At 41.5% G+C, this 15,013-nt stretch overlaps 1 pseudogene; it reads left to right on the top strand.

Moving 5' to 3' along the window:
* The first annotated feature begins 217 nt into the window (after window positions 1-217).
* LOC113424581 (E3 ubiquitin-protein ligase TRIM11-like) lies at window positions 218-13,107 on the top strand (annotated as a pseudogene).
* Window positions 13,108-15,013: the final 1,906 nt, after the last annotated feature.

Raw genomic sequence — 15,013 nt, 5'->3', positions numbered from 1 at the left:
AAAGATTGGTATTATAATATCATAGTAACAATTAAAGGAGATTTTATATATATATACTTTAATCCTTTAATAATATTAACAATATATACATTGTTTTCTGTTCCTTCATCTCAGACCGCAGCCTTGAAGTAGTGAAAGAAAAGTTCCTTCTGGGAGGTCTATAGAAATCAAAGGGAAAGGGAAAGTCCACCTTTTAAAAAACAAATCTGATCCAATGATGGATGACATCCCCATGGAAACATGTGTCTTGGAAGCAAACTGCTCCATTTGTGGGCAATATTTTAAAGACCCCATAATTCTTAACTGTGGGCACATTTTCTGCCGAGATTGCATTATGAGATTCCAGTGCTGGAAAGAATCTTTATTAGAACTTGCCTGTCCTCAGTGTCAACTTCAGAACTTCAGCCAAAACCAGCAACTGGACAATATGAGATTACTCAAGCAATTAAGAGATCAGGCAGAAGGAGACTCCAAATGTTGTCAGCAACATCAAGAGCATTTGGAGCTGTTCTGTAAGAATGACCAGGTCTTTGTCTGTTCAGTGTGTTGTGGATCTGAGGAGCACCAGAGTCACATTGTCATCCCTATCGAAACGGCTGCTCTGGAGTTCAAGTTAGGGAATTTCCATTTATTATACTAGTGTTGGAAGAAATATCCAGGTCCAATTCCAAGCCGGGAGAAAGGCACTGGAGACAAAATGGAGGCTGGAGGCTGATTGGAAAGAGGGTCCATTTATTGTTGAAGCAGAGGCACATGGGTGGTTCTGGCCAGTGGACCACATGGAATTGAGAGTGAGGGTTTTTTATACCTTCTCTTGGGTTTTGCACTTGGGCTTCCTGTTCCTGTGCAAGAACATGTATTCTACTGGCTGTTCTCAGACTCCCATGGGGCCATGTTAGGGGTTATAGCTGAGCTCCCAGGTTTGGTTGAAGTTTGAACTGCCTGAGATGATGCAATGAAGAGGCTTGTGTTCTGAAAGGGTGTTGGGCAATTCCTATTGTGGCTGAGGGCTAATTCTACCTTTGTTCAAATCTTGCTGTAGGGAGTAACGGATCACCAAATCTGCATTTCTAAAGCTGCCCCAACTCAGTATCTGCTTGGGGTGGTGGTGGGGCAGGAGAGAGCTGAGGGTCTGAGTTTCTGTCTCCCTTAAGATTTTTGTTTCTCTTTTAGGGGAAATATTGCCACCCATTCCAAGGCCATTGTAACTCTGAACAGTTGTTAAAATGACTTGTAAATCAAGGACTATCTGTAAAGGATTTTCCCAGACCGACTTCAACTGATTAGATAGTTTTATAGACACAGAAATGAGTACTAACTTCCTGTCCCAAAGGTGCTTCTCCCCACCCCCACAAAAGGCACCTGGACTTTATTTGTTTTTAAGAAGAAAGTCCAGTTGCCTTTTTGGGAAAAAAAAAAAAGCATCTTTGGGACAACCATGACCAGGATCTGAGAATCTCTAAAGACATTTACTAACTTCCTGGTGTTATTTTTTTCCCTTTCAGGATTTATTTTGCAGTTGCCTGAATGCCTTGAAAAAGGAAAGAGATGAGATTTTGCAACTTCAGTCATCCATGGACTACGAATGCCAAATTCTAATAGTAGGTGACATTTTTAACTGGGAATGATAATAGTGCCTTTTTGAGTCCATTTTTGTTTACTTCTGGTGATGTAGGAAGTTAGTACCCATCCCTCTCTTAGAAAATTGAAATATCCTAGGAAATATTAAAAAGGAAGAATATTTCCTCTAAAAAGAGTAGAAACTCAGAAGCAGAAACTCACCTCAGAAGTAGAAGCTCATCCCCACCTTTGTTAATGGGTGAGCCATTAAGGCCTGGGCCAGAATACTTTACATAACAAAAATCTCCAGGTAAAACCTTAGCAATTGCCCAACGCCCTTTCAATGCATCATCATCCAGCAAGGCTCAACCAAATCTGGAACTCAGGACAGCCTACAGAGTTGCCCCTGCATGGCCCCATGGGAGTCTAACAACCAATCAGAGTACAAGCTCCAATTCAAATCCCAACTAAGGTTATAAAACCCAGGCACTCTCAGCATCTCAGCTCTTCTTGACCTTCTCTTCTCACCTTGAAGCATGTGATCATCCTTCTTTTTCACTTTGGAACTCCAAGCCATGTGGTCCTGCTGTCCACCATTAAACCATCTTTCCAAATAGCCTCCATGTTTCCAGTGTCTTTTTCTCCATTTGGAACTGAACCCAGAAGGATATTTCTTCCAACAGTGAATACAAGCTCAAGTCCATGGCCTGAACATCCTTGGGAAGCTTTTGGGAAGTGGTACTTGTCATGTTTTCCTAAGGCTGAGAGAGAGTGGGACTGGCTCAAAATTCCCCAGCTGGCTTGGTGCCTAAGACAGGGTAGAACTCTATCTTCTGGTTTCCAGTCTGGTGTTTTTACTCACTACATCAAAATTGCTCTTAACTGGGAAATGGGTAGCTGTAATTAAGCCATGATATTCCCTATGACATCGTGGAAGTGAAAGTTGGACTTTGAAGAAGCAGATCAAGAAAAGAAGAGTGACAAAGAGCATCAAAGTTGATTGTGGGGGCTAAAGGCTAAAACATATGTAGAACAGTTGCAGGGATTGGGTATATTTAGTCAATGAAAAGAAGAACTAGAGGTGACATGATAGCAGTCTTCCAATATTTGAGGGGGTGCCACAAAGAAGAGGGGCTCAACCTATTTTCCAAAGCACCAGAAGGCAAGATAAGCAATGGATAGAAACTGAAGAAAGAGAGAAGCAAAACTAAGGAGAAATGTCCTGACAGTAAAAACAACCAGTAGGACATCTTGCCTTCAGAAGTTATGGGTAGTCCAATACTTGAGGCTTTTAAGAAGCGACTGGACAGCCATTTGTCTAAAATGGTATAGGGTCTCCTTCTTAAGCAAAGGGTCGGGCTAGAAGACCTCCAAGGTCCCTTCCAACTCTGTTATTCTATATTCTGTAAAAGTATTGACATTTTGAACTTTTCTGTTGGAGACGGCTCCTGAGAATACTGTGGACAGCCGAGAAAACGAACCAACAAATCATTGAACAAATTGATCCAGAGTTCTTACTCAAGGCACAAAGGATCAGAGTCAAATGATTCTTCTTTGGACCTCTTATGACCTCTTCAAACTTGGCAAGTTTAAGACTTGTGGACTTCAACTTCCAGAATTCCTGAGCTAACATGACTGGGAGAGGAGTTCTGGGAGTTGAAGTCCACAAGTGTTAAAGCTGTCAAGTTTGAAGACCCCCGTCTTACGCAAAGACATGACTCTCTGGGGAAGGCTCTAATGCTAGGAAAGGTGGAAGTGGTCAAGTTTGAAAAACATTGGTTTAGAGTACTATGTGAATCAGGATAACATGTCTGGAGTCATACCTTGCAATCAATTTCACTTAATCTTGGTTATTAAATAAACCACACCAGGCAGGCTTGGCATAGCCCTGAACGTAAAAGAATTTTTAATATGGATTTAATATGGATTAGCATGATGTGCCATCCAGTTGCAACTTTCACCCACAGAGAGAGGCCATTGATTTAAGAATGCAGGAAAAGTGTTCAGTTGCCACTGTCAAACCTTTGTTGACCAGGAATTTAATGTTCCTATTGAAAGTCTTGAGGAAGCATATGTGTCAATGTCACCATTGCCTCTGCAGGCCTTCAAGGTCATGGAAAATTCCTCGGGAAACACCCAAAGTCCTCGAGAGGACCTCCAAGGGCGATGGGTGGCTATTTCTGCACTTCTTTATCTTGTCTAGGGTGTGCCAGCTTGTCTGGGTGGAGTGTGCCAGTGCTTCTGGATGGAGAAGTAGACAATGTAGCAAACATATGAGCATCAAAGTGTGTTCAGCCTTGCTAAGGGAGGCCCGTTTTTATTCAGTTGAATAAACATGTAAAAGGCTTATCAAGTTACATACCTGGAATCTGTCATTTTTTTATACCAAGCTACACTTGAAACAGGCTCAGGGGTGTCAAACTCAAGGCCTGGGGGCCAGATCCAGCCCGTGGATGCTTAGATCTGGCCCATGGAGCTGCCCTGGAAATAGCAAAGGACCAGCCTGCAGTGCCTCTGCCATCAAAAACGGAACTTGCAAGGGCCATGTGTGGCTCCCCAAGCTCTTCACTGGCAGAGGGTTGCAGGAGGCCATTGCAGCTGAGATTGGGAGCCTGTTTTTGCTGGCAGAGTGCTTGGGCCATTGCAGGCGCCCCCCTAACACAAGTGACATGCTGGCCATGCCCACCCCGGCCCCCCAAGGCCCTCAATGAAATTGAGTTTGACACCCCTGCCTTAGCTTGAGAATATGTTAGTCACGTTATCTCCTCTGTATGTAACAAATGCCTATTTCAGCAAAGTTTACGAAGAAATTTAACACAAAGTGTTTTGACTATTCAAATATTGTTTCTTTAAGTTAAAGTTGATGGGGTTTGCTACTGTTTGTAAATGTGTTTTTTCTCCCTTTGGGACAGATTGTCTCTTCTTTGGTTTGTTATAGAAGCAAATAGGAAGCAACAGAGAAGTCATGAAAGCTCATTTTGAGGAGCTGCACCAGTTTCTTAAAGAACAAGAGAGTTTTCTGCTGTCTAGGATGGAGGAGATTGAAGATAACATAGCACAGAAGAAAGAGGAGCATATTAACCAGGTCTCCAAAGAGCTCTGCTCCCTGGAGGCTGTCATCTGGGAATTGCAGGAGAAATGCCAGCAACCAATAAAAGAACTCCTACAGGTAAGACAATAGGGTAGAAATTATTCAGAGTTTTGCAGTGTTAATTTAGCGGCAGAAAAATAAACACAGATGGCTGATGCTTCATTTCACATCTTTATAAACATAATAAGTAGATTTTACAAACTAGTTGTAGATTTCTCCAATATGGAGCAAATTCAAACAGAAACATATTGCAAGTTCAGACCAGAGCTCCAGGCTTCAGCAAGCAAGCTAGTTTCTCTTTTACTTTAGTTCAGCAGGCAAGCAAGAGGAGAGAAGCAGTTTCATTCCAATAGACAGACTCAGAGCTTAACATAGCTGCAGAGCTGCAGAGCTTAATATAGAGCCACGCCTAGGTTACTTCTAGTTTCAGTTTCAAAACTGTCCTCATTGGCTGATTTAGTTGCTATGCGTATTCATTGGCTGACCTTGTTACCATGCTCTATTCCAGTTCATGAATATACTCTGACAGAAATGGGCAATAATTCTTGCATCTATCCTTAGGAAGCGTTCCTTGGAAAAAGAATGGTATAAACACAAAATATAGGGAGTGTGAGAGAGATGAGTTGGTGTCTCCAATTCACTCTCTCTACCTCCATTTGGTCCAATTCTTCTCATTTAATGTTTCTGAAGATTGAAGACACACTATGAATATCCAGGATGTGAGAAGTACCCATTAAATGGCACTGAGACCTCTCTTCTTTTTCTTTCCATCCATTCTAGGATGCTGGAAGCACCTTGAAGAAGTAAGTGACCTTACACTAGAAATAGATCTTCTGTAGGGGAGGAAAAATGACTTGGGTCATTCTGGATCAGTGCAAAAGCGAACCAGAAGGACTGTAAAATTGTCTATTGATTGAGGGTTTATGCTGAAAGTCTGTTGAGTTAATTCTTCAACTCGATCCTAAATTGTATAGAGTAGAAAGTAGATTAGGATCTACTAATGGATCATAGTAAATCATATCCTTACCTCTTAATAGTCCAACAGTAGCAACAGCTAAAAAAAATCATTCTTGCATGTGAAAGGACTCAATCAATAGCTTGATTTTGGTACTGGCTACATATCCCAGATTGAATGGATGCTTAGAAGACATCCATGGTGAGTTCCTAAAGATTAGATTGTTAACAAAGTGGCAGAATATCTGATTAGGATGCAGAAGGTCACAGATTTGGTTTCTGGGTAGATCTTAGAAGCCTCTGCCTTGAAACTTGGAGAATGACTGCTAGCCATCTTCGATTTTAAAACAATCTTAGTTAATGTATTGTTGAAGTTGCATATATATCTTGCCATCTTTTAAGAAAGGTATTTCCTTTTGGGACTCCTTGTATGAAGATGGTCTCTTTCACCCCCCAAAAAACAATAGCACTTAGACTTATATACTGCTTCACAATGCTTTACTGCCTTCTCTAAGTGGTTCACATATTGCCCCCAACAATCTGGGTCCTCATTTTACCGACCTTGGAAGACGGAAGGCTGAGTCAACCTTGAGCCTGGTGAGATTCGAAGTGCCAAATTACAGGCAGCCGGTGATCTGCAGAAGTAGCCTGAAGTACTGTATTCTAACCACTGCACCACCGTGGCTCTTATGCAATCATAGCAGTTACTGGAGTGACATCTTACACTAAATTGTTGATACGACTATGTGTAAAGCCTTTGATTCAGTGGTACACGACAAACTACTCCTAAAAATAAAATCCTATGGTATCTCTGGACAACTGAATAACTGGATAGAAGCATTCCTGTCAAACAGACAACAAATGGTCAAAATCGGGAGCGTCCTATCAAATCCAGTACCTGTCAATAGTGGTGTCCCCCAGGGCAGTGTTCTAGGACCAACTCTCTTCATACTCTACATAAACGACCTCTGTGATCATATTAAGAGCAATTGCGTTCTCTTCGCTGATGATGTAAAGCTGTTCAATACCACAGACAATACTGCTACCCTACAAAAAGATCTTGACTATGTATCTGAATGGTCAAACAAATGGCAACTTCAAATCTCAACAAATAAATGCTCTGTCTTACATATTGGCAAAAAAAATCAGAAAATAAAATACAAGCTGAATAGTCAAGATCTTGTTGATGACCCAAGCTCTGTAAAGGACCTTGGAATACTCACCTCTAATGATCTAAGTGCTAGAGCCCACTGCAACTACATAGCCAAAAAGGCATTAAGAGTTGTTAACCTAATCCTACGTAGTTTTTTCTCTGGTAATATCACACTACTAACCAGAGCATACAAAACATTTGCTAGACCAATACTCGAATACAGTTCATCAGTCTGGAACCCTCATTACGTATCTGATATTAGCACAATTGAGAAAGTCCAGAAATATTTCACAAGAAGAGTTCTCCACTCTTCTACTCATTGTAGAATACCTTATGCCACCAGACTTGAAATTCTAAAACTAGAAAACCTTGAATTACGCCGTCTTCGGTCTGACTTAAGCATGGTCTATAAAATCATACATTGCAATGTCCTACCTTCAGCTTCAACCATAACAACACAAGAGCACACAATAGATACACACTCAAAGTAAACCGCACCAAACTTGATTGCAGGAAATACGACTTCAGCAATAGAGTGGTCAATGTCTGGAATACTCTACCCGACTCTGTAGTCTCTTCCCCAAACCCCAAAAACTTTAACCTTAGACTGTCTACTATTGACCTCACCCCTTTCCTAAGAGGTCTGTAGGGGGCGTGCATAAGCGCACCATCGTGCCTACCGTCCCTGTCCTATTGTTTCTCTTATTCTTTTATTTTTCTTATATGTACCCATTTCATGTATTCACAACTATGTATACACTTATACTTATTATCTTGTAAACAATTGGCAAATCAAATAAATAAATAAAATAAATAAATATTAAGTGAATCTAGCCATTGTAGTTTGGATAAATGTAATGTATGGCTAACTATACATGGGATGCGGTGGCTAAGACGCTGAGCTTGTTGATCAGAAAGGTCGGCAATTCGGCGGTTCGAATCCCTAGCACCACGTAACGGAGTGAGCTCCCGTTCCTTGTCCCAGCTTCTGCCAACCTAGCAGTTTGAAAGCATGTGAAAATGCAAGTAGAAAAATAAGGACCACTTTGGTGGGAAGGTAACAGTGTTCTGTGTGCCTTTGGCATTTAGTCATGCCGGCCACATGACCATGGAGAAGTCTTCGGACAACACTGGCTCTTCGGCTTTGTAACGGAGATGAGCATTGCCCCCTAGAGCCGGAAAAGAGTAGCACGTTTGTGTGAGGGGAACCTTTACATTTGCCTATAGATTGTCAGAGCGTGAGATAGAAAGAAAACAGACAAGAAACACATCCAGAAGCACTAACTTTATTTACAGTTACATTAATAGAATTTTGCAAGTCTGAAAGTACATCTCTTCCTCCTCACCTTTTCAAGTAGAACAAACTAGTGTGTGTGTCTCTCTTGCCATTTCCCCATTCCTTTTGTATTCTCATCTGCTGCCTGTTTGACCATTGTCCAGTCTGTGGCTCTTCCATCTGTTTCTCAAAATCATTCTCACATATTACATGCATGACCCAACTAACCAATGATGATTTAATCAATAAACTGATGAAACCATGGCTTGTCCTATGTGAATCCAAACTGTATACAGTAGTTATACTGAGTGAGATGGACTAATGGATTTATTTAGATATGAGACAGTTTCCTTTGTTCCTCTCTATTAATGACCTGACTCAAGTTTGTCCCACAACATCCACTGGTTTAGTTCACACTATGCTAGCTATAATGTGGTTTGTTTATTTATTTTTTGGCTTCGTAAATGATGCGATCCTAGGCTATTGCTACATCAATGAGTTATGCATAAGCAAATCCTGGCATTGTGTGCCATGTGAATTAGTTGCATTTTCTAAAATGCTTTTGTTCCTCATTTTTCTTTATGTGATTGTCCCCATGCATTCTAAATGTAATCGTTTGATAACTAGCTTTTATGTTTCCTCAGGTTCTTGACAAAAGACGTATTTGGTAACCCAGTGATTTTTCCACTGGAGCTAAAATGGGAAATCTGGGACCTGTGCGATTTAAACATCGTTCTGAAGAATGCCATGATGCAATTTAAAGGTTGGGAATGTGACTCGGAGGGCGGTACCCCAGTTCTTTCTCTGCTTAATATTAATTGCTCTAAAAAGTTCACAGAACAGAGCTCTAAAATCAGCCTCAGGAAACACTGTATTCCAGGGGTCCCCAACACCCGGGCCGTTGCCCAATACTGGGCTGTAGCCCATACCAAACTGGGCTGTGCAAATAGCAGGCAATTGTGTGTGTGTGCAGCTCCACTTGTGCAAGCATGGATGTTTGTGCACAAAGCTCCATTTACATGAATGGCGGGCACTCGTGCTCACACAGAACCATCCACTCTCCCCCTCCACAGATCCGCTAAGATAGATCGCTGCTACATTTTTCAAGAGTTGTGAATTAAAGTTGCCATAAAAAAATCAAATCCATCTTTGCTATAGTCATAGACCAGAATATTCAAAACACTGGTTGTTAATATGAAAAATACGCAGCAACCACAGTGTGTTCTGATAATCAGCATAAACATCCTGACATTCACTTCAAGTCCATTTCTGTAGTTGGGGGCTACAGATATACAATGGATTTGGCAACTAAAATGTGACCTTAGAATTTCTATCTGCTGAAAACTAAATACAGAGGTTTTTTTTTGAATGGTCTGGATATTTAAAGAAGTGACTGAATTAAAATAAGCCAGAAATCAAGAGTGAAATTGACAGTACTGAGTATAGTGGTACCTTGATACTCAACATTAATTGGTTCTGGGAGGTTTGATGAGTAAAAAAAACGATGAATACCAAACAGATTTTTCCCATAAGGAATAATGTAGTGAGTCATAAGGCAGCCTACAATGACAAGTTCTAGCTTGTGCGTCGAGTACCAAATAAACACTTGAGTACCAAATAAACAGAGTACCAAATAAACACTGAATACCAGGACAAATTTTTCATGTCAAAATGTGTTGAGCACCAAAAATTTGATCAGTTTTTTGTCCGTTTTTCAGGCCGTTTTGGAAAAATGGCCTGAAATTGGCCTCAAAACGTCCTGAAAATGGCCCCAAAACGTCCTGAAAATGTCCTGTATTTTGTCCATTTTTCAGGAAGTTTTGGGGCCATTTTCAGGCTGTTTGTCAGGCCATTTTCAGGCAGTTTTTGGACCATTTCCAGAACATTTTAGGGCTGTTTTCAGGCAATTTTGGGGGCTGTTTTTAAGCTGTTTTCCAGTTCAAAATGGCCTGAAAACAGTCTGAAAATGGCCTGAAAAATAGTCTGAAAATTGCTCAAAACTGGCCTATTTTTTGGGCGGTTTTTTGGCCCCCAAAACAGCCCAAAAATGGGCAGGGCGGAGCCAGCCAGTGGTCCGATTTGCCAGTTCTCTTTATGGCCACCCCTTAGAGATTGGAACACTGCTATCATGTCACCCCAGTCTTCTTTTCATGAAACAATTCAACTGTTCCTTAAAAAAAAAGAGCCTCCAGTCCTTTGTTTCCTTGTTGCTCTTCTCTGCACTCTTTCTAGAGTCTCAACATCTTCTGTAGCAATGCTCATTATTATTATTTTTCTCCCCCAGATGCAATAAACATTGGATTTCCACTGCACAAAGGTAAGTTTCTGGGGCCAAAAAGGATCATATTCATAAGCCTGATTAAGTTTTGGCCCTGGGGCTCCATCAGGTATGTTGTTAGTCAAGTCAAGATGTTAGCTACAATGGTGGGATAAAGAAAAATCCACTTTTTAAATATGAACTGTTGACACCTCGTTTTGTTTGTAGAAGTAGGCATCCTGGTGGTCCCTTCCAAGTCTATAATCCTAGGATGCAAACATGGGTCTTCTATGAGAATTTGGAAAGGGTTGTAAAGAGTGTCACAACTGCTTAAGTTAAAAGGATGTAAAAGTTCGGCAGTTTGGCGGTTCGAATCCCTAGCACCGCATAACAGAGTGAACTCCCATTCCTTGTCCCAGCTTCTGCCAACCTAGCAGTTCGAAAGCATGTAAAAATGCAAGTAGAAAATTAGGGACTACTTTGGTGGGAAGGTAGCAGCATTCCATATGCCTTTGGCTTTTAGTCATGCCAGTCACATGACAACAGAGACGTCTTCAGTCAGTGCTGGTTCTTCGGCTTTGTAACAGGGATGAGTACCGCCCCCTAGAGTCAGAAACGACTAGCACCTATGTGCAAGGGGAACCTTTACCTTTAACCTTAAAAGACAGGTAAAAAGGATAGAGAACCATCATTGTCTTTTCAACAATGCCTCGTATTTTTTTAAGGGTACCTGTGGAACTTTACCCATGGAACACTTGAAGTTTAGAAGGAATGTTTCTGAAGGATATTTAAGAGCACAAAACTCAGAAAGGATTACAGATAGTCTTTGACCAGAGGTGGTATTCAGCAGGTTCTGACCAGTTCTGGAGAACTGGTAGCGGAAAGTTTGAGTAGTTCAGAGAACCAGCAAATACCACCTCTGACTGGAGATTTTAAAGTATCCTTCCCCTGCCACGCCCACCAAGCCATGCCCGCAGAACCAGTAGTAAAATGTTTTGAATCCCACCACTGTCCTCGACTGACAACTATTCGTTTTATGACTGTTCAAAGTTACAATGGTACAAAAAAAACTGCCTTATGGCCATTTTTCACATTAACGATCCTTGCAGCGTCCCCGTAGTCACATGATCAAAATTCAGATGCTTGGCCATTGGCTCATATTTATGATTTAACAGATTTAACAGATAAAGAGTTGGAGGGGACCTTGTAGGTCATCTAGTCCAACCCCCTGCCCAAACGGGAGACGCTACACCATTTCTGACAAATGGCAGTCCAATCTCTTCTTGAAAGTCTCAAATGATGGCACTCCCACAACTTCCGAGGGCAAGGTGTTCCATTGGTTGTTCTCACTGTCAGAAAGTTTCTCCTTATTTCCAGGTTAAATCTCTCCTTGTTCAGTTTCCATCCATTATTCCTTGTCTGGCCTTCAGGTGCTTTAGAAAATAGCTTGACCCCTTCCTCCCTGTGGCAGCCCATCAAATATTGGAAGACTGCTATCCTGTCTCCCCTGGTCCTTCTCTTCACTAGACTAGCCATGCCCAGTTCCTGCAAGTGTTCATTGTATCTTTTAGCCTCTGGTCCCCTATGATGGTTATAGTGTCCCTAGGATCACGTGACAATCTTTTGTGACCGTCTGACAAGCAAAGTCAAGGGGGAAGATAGATTCATTTAACAATAGTAATAGCACTTATATATCACTTCGTAGTGCTTCTACAGCCCTCTCTAATCAGTTTCAGAGTCAGCCTCTTGCCCCCAACAATTTGGGTCCTCATTTTAACCACCTCAGAAGGATGGAAGGCTGAGTTCAACCTTGAGCTGGGTGAGATTCGAACTGCCGAACTGCCGAACTGCAGCTAGCAGTCAGCTGAAGTAGCCTGTACTCTAACCCCTGCGCCACCTCGGCCCATGTTACTAGCTTAAGAACTGCAGTGATTCACTGAACAACTGTGTCAAGAAAGGTAATAAAAGAGGGCAAAACTCATTTAACAAATGCCTCACATAGCAACATAAATTTTGGGCCCAATTACAGTCATAGGTCAAGGACTACCCTGTATTCCAGAGTCATATTCTGTTTATGAATATGTTTAGGCCAAGGTTCTTCAAACTTGGCAAGTTTAAGACTTGAGGACTTCAACTCCCAGAATTCCTGAGCTAACACGAGTGGAGGAGGAATTTTGGGAGTTGAAGTCCACAAGTCTTAAAGCTGTCAAGTTTGAAGACCCCCTTGTCTAGGCTCAGTAGATGAGTTTTGCTCACCTCTGGTGTTCTGCTCATGCTTCTTTTTCTCCCCCCCCCTTTGTAGCTCAAGTGACTTTGGATCCAGACACAGCTCACCCCAAACTCATTATATCTGAGAATCGGAAAAGCTTGATCCTAGGAAACTGGCCTAGACTTCATTCCCATTGCTCTAAAAGATTCGATCAATGTCTTTTCATGCTGGCATGTGAGAAATTTAACACAGGCAGGTGCTACTGGGAAGTCACTGTAGGCAGTGAGGATGGCTGGGGCCTGGGAGTTGCCAAGGCCTCTGTGAAGCACAAAGGCATTGTTTCCCTAGATCCCGGAGAAGGAATCTGGGCAATGGCGAAGTGGGGAGACCACGGTACAGTTCTCCTCCTGATTTCCCCACCTTGCCTATGAAGTGGGATCTCCAGAGGATCTGAGTATCTCTGAATTATATTGGAGGCCGACTGTCCTTTTTTGACACAGATAGAGGGATTCTGTTAGCTGTCTTCTCGGGGCCTTCATTTTCTGAAGAACCACTTCACCCTTTCTTTTGGCTTCAGAGAAAAGGTCAACTCATTCTCTGTCATTAAAACAGTTCAACCTTGCTTGTAGACCATACACTTACACCAGATCTCCGTTTCCTTGTATCTCATTTCCACATCATCCTAATCTTCCAGCTACTGAGGATTGAAACGGCTCAATTTCTAGGTTCATGAAGGCCCGATTAGTAAAGCAGCCATCCTCGATCTGGTATGTTGGAGAAGAACATCTGGAATTCTCAACATTGAAAATCCAGTCCACCAAGAAGATACCTAGTTGTGGATGGGTGACTTAATGGTGCTCCTCACTAAGTGAGAAGCTTCTTTTCAAAATCTCTTGAGAAGAGAGACGGTGATCCTTAACTTGGGTTTTGTCAGGGATTAGTAATGTTTGAAGAGTTGGGACCCACAATTCATGTCTCCCAACCTTCTAAGGGGCTGTAGGAGACATTCTGATGGGCTATGAACAATGGATGTTGCCAATATTTCCTGCTGTTTAAAGCTTGGGAAGGGAGTAGGAGGCCTCTAGAGGCAAACCATTTTCATTCCCATTTGCAACTATCCAAAACCTGAAAGGCAAGAAACCTCCCAGGAAAATCCAGCCATTTTGGACAGGGACTGTATGATTTAAGCATGCTGGCCCATGTTGTGAGAGTTGTGAGCTGCCTTCTCAACTTTTCTCACTCTCTTTCCTATAAACCAAAGGAATATAGTTACCTAAAGCAGCAGCCCTCAACCTTTTGGGCGGTAGGGTAGGAACCAGTTCCATGGAGGGTGTTTTTTCTGTGAACCCGGGGGAGGGACATTGTTTCACTCACTTGCATGACCCAATTCCTGGTGGCCACAAACCAGTGCTGGTCCGTGACCTGGAAGTTGGGGACTCCTGACCTAAAGAATGGAACTGACATTTGGAAAAGTATTGTGATTCCCTCTATTGCTCTGTAACAAACTAGCTGATTGTAGAGCAGAACCAAATAGTACTTAGAAGACATGTTCTTTGCTGTTTTTTATACTGTGTTTTTTTACATTTATGGATATTGAATGTTCTGCAATAAATTAAAGTTTCCTTTTGTTGTAGACTTCCTGTGCTTTCCAAAATACAGAGCTCTCTGCATCTAGAACCCCTTTTGTTCTGGATGATTGCTCCATCAAGGCATATTGAATAATCTAAAATGGTTTGTCTCATATCCTTACACTGCCTGAAAAATAACAAGCTGAAATAATTGTTCCACAGAAAGGGGAAGATGCACATGTGGTAGGACTAAATATACCAGTTTCATACCAGAAAGAGGTGGCACAGTGGTTAGAAATCAGGTTAACTTTTATTCCACTTTCTGGCTTTTTTGAACAAGGATTTTCTGTGTCAAAGAATTCCAGTTCATAATAAAGTTCTTGTGGTAAGGCACGGACAGTGTCACAAGATTCTTTCTGGTTTACTACTGAAACTGATCTCTTGTATTTTATTCATGACTTGGATGTTCTTTTATCAAATTTGCAGATGACTGGAATAGCTAACACGGGAGGAAACTAACACATTCAAAATTATTTAAAACTGATAAAGGAAATTTAAGCTGCATCAACAAATATAGTTTCCAAATGACAAGAAATAATACTTCCAGTTTATTCTACACTAATCAGAGCATGCCTTGAATATGATAGCTACTTCTGAAACCACAGAGGAAAAAAATTAAGAGTAACTGAAGTCAAAGGAAGAAATCAGGTTGACCAGGGAAACAGGATACTGTATTGGAGGGTTAAAAAGGAGTTTCAGGCTAATAGTGTATTTGTGTGTATTGTGGGTTGTTAAAGCTACTATACTTTTTAAAAAGTGCAGAGGTGACAAAATTCAAAATAGTCTGAATATCGCTGTCAGTTTTTTTTTTTATCACAGCCAGGTTGCCATAATGTGCCGGGCCATCATGCATCATGTATATATTGAAAATTATCTGTCTATCTT

This window comes from Notechis scutatus, chromosome 2 (assembly GCF_049901735.1).
Source record: "Notechis scutatus isolate UNSWTSFEM ecotype Mainland chromosome 2, rNotScu1.2, whole genome shotgun sequence".
NCBI lineage: Eukaryota > Metazoa > Chordata > Lepidosauria > Squamata > Elapidae > Notechis > Notechis scutatus.
This window is presented reverse-complemented; position numbering and strand designations above follow the sequence as displayed.